This window comes from Cavia porcellus, unplaced genomic scaffold (genome assembly GCF_034190915.1).
Source record: "Cavia porcellus strain 051 isolate PalLab524CR breed Dunkin Hartley unplaced genomic scaffold, mCavPor4.1 scaffold_6, whole genome shotgun sequence".
Taxonomy (NCBI): domain Eukaryota; kingdom Metazoa; phylum Chordata; class Mammalia; order Rodentia; family Caviidae; genus Cavia; species Cavia porcellus.
This window is the reverse complement of record NW_026947489.1, coordinates 79,509,969-79,515,394: the sequence shown is the minus strand read 5'-3', so window position 1 is coordinate 79,515,394 and position 5,426 is coordinate 79,509,969. Positions and strand designations below refer to the sequence as shown.

General features: G+C 41.6%; 1 non-coding gene across 1 annotated transcript; it reads left to right on the top strand.

Moving 5' to 3' along the window:
- Positions 1 to 1,059: 1,059 nt before the first annotated feature.
- Positions 1,060 to 1,163, top strand: LOC111756844 (small nucleolar RNA SNORA8). The gene has a single exon (XR_002791250.1). It is a non-coding gene; the product is annotated as a small nucleolar RNA SNORA8 (small nucleolar RNA).
- Positions 1,164 to 5,426: the final 4,263 nt, after the last annotated feature.

The window sequence follows — 5,426 nt, the reverse complement described above, 5'->3', positions numbered from 1 at the left end:
TCATGATTCTCCTGTCACAGCCTCCTGAGTGCTAGAATTACAAGTGTGTGCCCACCATGCCTCAAAGGGATTTCCGAGAAGATTTCAGTGTGAAAACTCTTATATTATGATGGGCATTAATAAGAGTTTTAGCTTAGAGGCAAAGGGATCAGGGATTAAGGTGTGAAAAAAATCTCTTTTCAAATAAATCTGTCCTTGAAAATGATACCCTAGACCTGCCCTACCTTCTATTTTCAAGCCTTCTTGAAGTTCTTTTAAGACTCTTACTCTTTATGGTGAACCAGGGGTGTTAACAATGATAAATTTATGGAGGGGGACTCTTACTTTCTCTTCCGCTATTTTGCTTCCTTAGATTGGAGCCCAAAGGAGCAATATCCTTTTATATCGCATTTGTAAAGGAAGTATATCACTCACTAAAACGCCCCTTCGGAAAGGGAGTAGTTCCAGGAGAAATGTAATGCGCACTTCACTACGTTTCCACTTGAGGGCAGCAGTGTCGGCCTTTGCTACCTGCTGAAAACCGCCTATGGAGAGGTCTGCAGAGCCGGGGTTCTGAAAGGAGCTCAGGAATATGGTAGTGGAGTGGAGGCGGCATGGGAGGTTGGGAGCTAGAGTTGTGAGAGTCCCAGAAGAGAGACATCTGCAGTCCGAGGCAGAACTGTGTTCCTGAGCTGAGGGAATCTCACAATGAATGGATCGTCCCTGCCATTAGGTATGGTTTCATCTGAGCAACAAAACTTTCTAAGATAGAGGAGCTAGGACATTCAAGGCAACTCCAAAATGACTTACAAACTGATGAAAGTGGTAGTTGCTGTTTTTCTTCTTACCACAAGAGGGTAGAACATGAAAAGATTAGCGCATTCTCATCTCAAAATGGCTAGTCCTGGAGGAACAGTGTTAAGGGTTGTTATTTTGGGGCTGGGGATTTAGCTTAGCGGCATAAGTGCCTGCCTTGCAAGCAGGCAGTCGTGAGTTCGATCCCTGGTACCGATAAAAAAAAGAAAAAGACACACACAAAAAAAACACCTTGGAGCAGGTATAAGGTGAAAGCGGAAGGGATGCTGAGGCCATTCAAAAGACAGGGCGACAGGAATTCAGTGTGTGGTATCGTTGGTTTTTTTGGCTTTGTGCATGTTAAACCTGGTATTTCTACTGATGCATTATGTTTTTCTAATACTCATTTTATTCATAGTCAATATAAAATAAATTTTTTTTAAAAGCCTGTGAGTCATCCCACACCACTTCTTTTCCATCATGACCCCATTCGATTCATGTCTAATTCCTATTCACTCAGTCCTTTAGAAAATAAGATCTGTGAAGGCAGGGACCAAATCTACGAGTCTACCTTGCTCACCCTTGTGTCCTTAGGCCATAACATTCTTTCTGGAAGCTCACTAGATATTTGAAATAATACATGAAAGCAGGCACAGTGACACACACCTGTAGACCTACTAATTCGAGATTGTGGCAGAAGAATCACAGGCCAGCCCCCCGTGGGGACATAGGCAACAGAGCAAGACCCAGTCTCAAAACAGTAAGAACAGTGATTTGGTAATTACATTCATGTCGCATTTATCACGTTAGTTCAAGTTATTACCGTCTCTCATGGGATCTGCATGGGAATTCCATGTGGTTTCCCTATATAACTCTTCAGTTTCCTAGGATTCACTTTATTCTTTGCACTGAGTGATTTTTTTTTCCAAAATGCAAATTTGTTTTTGGCTTTCTCATCTAAAAAATGGGAAGAATAATTACTACCTCATCATAGAAATGTTGGTAGGATTCAATAAATCAATATATATATAGTTATTAGCAGAGTGCTCAGTTCGGTATTAAGTAATTGGTAACCACAATTATAGGCATCCGAAGGAAGTAGTCCCTGCCTGTCTCTTGCTATTCCCCTCATTTTCTGCCAACTTCATTAACCCTTTTTCAGAACCCAGAACATGCTTATTTCTTATTTTACTTCTCCATTAGGGGAATTTCCTTCCTGTAAGAAACTGTTTTTGACTCCCTCGTTCTAGTGCAGGTGGTTGTGAAGTAGATTTCCGTAGCACCCCGTCCACTATCAGAGCTTTTATTACTGACTCAAGGCATAATGACAAACATTGAGCAATCCTTTAATAAATGTCTTTTCATCAACTCCAGATTATTTCTTCTTTCTCTTCTACATAGAACATTATCATTGCTACTACAGCCATGTTTCTTTTCCAAAGGAAACTCCCACCCACACCTTCTGCTGAAGAGATACTCTTAGGAAGCCAAAATCATGACCTGGAGAGGTTCTTTTGCCTTAGCTGACCAGAGTTGGCATATGATGCAATAGTGGACAATCAACCAGGTCAGAGACTTATGAGAAGCCTGGCGTGCAGGAGGAGGGGGAGGGGGAGGGGGAGGGGAGAGGGAGGGGAAGGGAGAGGGGGAAAGGGAGGAGGGAAAAAGGAGTAGGTTGATCAGATTCTTTCATATTCTCTGACATCTGAGCTACAAAAGGAAAACAGGGGCTGGGAGTTTAGCTCAGTGGCACAAGTGCCTGCTTGGCAAACATGAGGTCATGTGTGTGTTTGATTCCCTAGTACCAAAACAAACAGACAAAACCAAAAACAAACAAAAAGAAGAGGAAAAAGTTGGAGGTATAGTTCAGTGACAAAAATGCCTTTCAGGTACTTTAACATAAAGACCTGGGTTTGATCTGCAGCTCAACGACAGCAATAACAATAATAACAATAAGATGCAGCAGTTGAGGATAAGAACAAGGGCTAAAATTATGCATAAAGAAAAACCGGAAGATAAACCCCTCAGATTTATGAGGGAGTCGAGGCAAGCTATAAGGACACAGAAACTTCCACGAAGGGAACATTCATGCAAAGAGAAGAATAAGCAACCAGTTCATAGTGGTAAAAGAGGCCCTGCTGGGAAAAAAATAGCAAAGTCATGCTAATGACTAAGCATTACTAAGCACTAGAGTGAAAATACCAAAAATGCTGTGTCTTACTCTTCAGGGTTGTTTGTTTCCTGAGTTTCTATGGCATACATTTTTAAAATAAAATTATTGAGCTATGCCAAATATGGTGATGCATACCTGTAATCCTAGTTGCTCAGGAGGCTGAGCAGGAGGACTGAAGGTCAAGACCAGCCTGGGCAAGTTAGTAAGATCAAAATAAAATAAAATCTAGAGATCTAGCTTATTCCTTTCTTCAAGTCTCAGTGCAGTACTGAGGGGGAAAAATGTTGCGATAAATAGAATTGTCTTTCATTATTTAGAATACCTAACTAACAGATAAACTTTTTTTTAGCAGATAAACTATTTCTGTGTTTTGGAAAAAATTAAATATTTTTAAAGGCTAAATTTCTGGCTCCCTATTCTGTTTTCTCTTTTCATTTAGAAAAGTATTCATCATATTGCCTGCAATTATTAGTGTGTCTTTAGCATGAGACAGACTATAAGCTCTTTGTCTATGTTTCCCAGCAGCACACTGTGTCCAACAGTGTATTTGATATACCAAAGATGCTTAGCATATAAAGCCAGATATTGTTGGGTGTGGTGTGCATGTCTGTAATCCATTTACTTTGGGAAGCTGAGGCAGGAAGATCACAAGTTCAAAGCCATCCCGGGGAATTTAGAAAGATCCTATCTCTCAAAAAAAAAAAAAAAAAAAAGACATGGGCTGGGGATGTAGCTCAGAGGTTAGAGCCTTGGATTTGATACCTACTATCATAAAAAATAAAATAAATAAAATAAAATATGTTTTTTCCTCCTTTGTCAAATTCTTCCTCTAGGCACAGAAAAATGAAATATTTCTAAAGAGCACATGCAGACTCATTTTGTGAATTCTTTAGCCCTTTAGAGGTATAAACAACTGGTAGTTTGGTCAGATTTCTAGGTTAGTATCTAAAGAAAGAATTGCAATACAGTATGAAAACATTTCTTCTGGGGGTAAGCAACTGCTTTCTCAGTTATTTCAAAAACTGACAGCTTCTCCATAAAATCACCAGTGGAGGGTGTATATGCAGGGTGGGGGTGGGTACAGTGGTGATTCCTCTTTGTACTATTGTTTTTAAAGGAGTCTGGGTGTAAAGGAGCTCTTGCAGATGCTTTTATTGGCAGCTTCAACCCATTTCTTCTGGGTTGCTATGGCAACAGGAAGCCAAACCCAGAAGTGGGGGCTGTTTATGCTGAGTGATAAGGAGCCAACTGAAAGGACAACTCTGAGAGAAGCTTGGGGTTGCTGAGGTTGGGAGGGGGTGGATCAAGCTGTTTCTGTATCAATATAGTCTCTTGGCACTGTAGATACACAGATAGCAAACAGGAAGTCTACCTAGGAGCTTCCTGGCGTGGTTTGTTCTTCCTAATTGCCTCTTATTTCAGAGATCTGAGTGAAGGACCAGGGGAGAAATCTGAAGTACAAAAAGATTGTTATGTATTAATGGCGCCCTATTGGAATAGGAAGAGTCTGGGGATTCCTCAGAAACTGAAGGAATAGCAGGAGCTAAGTGTACCTGGATAAAACCCACCAGGAAGGTGAGCGGAATTTGTGTTTGGGCTGAATTCCTGGTGACACAGCCATATGGCTTTAGCTAACTGCCGTCTCCAAACAGTATACTCTTTGTGGAGCAGCTAAAGTACACAGAGGATTGTGCTGCCTTAGCTATCATCTTTAATTCTAACCCCATCATCAGTTGGAATGCTTCACTAACAACTTAGGGTGCCCCAACCTATCCCTGAGCCTGAATTCCTGCTCAAAATCAAGGGTTCTCCTTCTCCCTCCGCAAGCCACTTTCCCACATCTCTGCCTTTCTCCCTAGAGTAGGAGGCTCCAGGGGACCACAGCTGACTCTGCCAGGCACAGAGGGTTGAGTCATCCTGCAGGCATCAGAGCTGTTAGCAACAGCTCTGCTGATCTGTATGCAGCTCCAACTCCCTCTCCAGTTCAGAGTTTTGGAGCCGTCTTGTTCAAAAGTAAAGAACAGAACACAGATGGCTGGTAACAGGATCCCACAGGGGCCTCCTTTCCCACTGAGCCCATCCTGCTAATCCTTTTTACAGAAGAGAAAATAAATGGTGAATGGACCTCCACTATCTGTTAAATTTCCCCAGTATATTCGCTTCCTAGTTCTTTTTTCTCCCACCACTTTTCCCTTTGTGCCTCTCATTTTCCATCCCAGTTCCTATTTTCCATAATGTCTTAGAAGCTGGAGTATTTTACTGAGTGCTTTCTTTTTGAGTCAGGTAACTTTTAATTTTTTTACCTTTAATTTTTGAGATTCTGGGGATTAAACTCAGGACCTTGCACACCTGGCTTCAGTGGTCCTCCTCCTCAGACTCCCAAATAGCTGAGACTGTAAGTCCTTGCTACCAGGCCTGGCTTCTCTGCCATTTACCAGCTGTGTGAGCTTGGGCATTTTATCTAATCTTTCTAAATTCC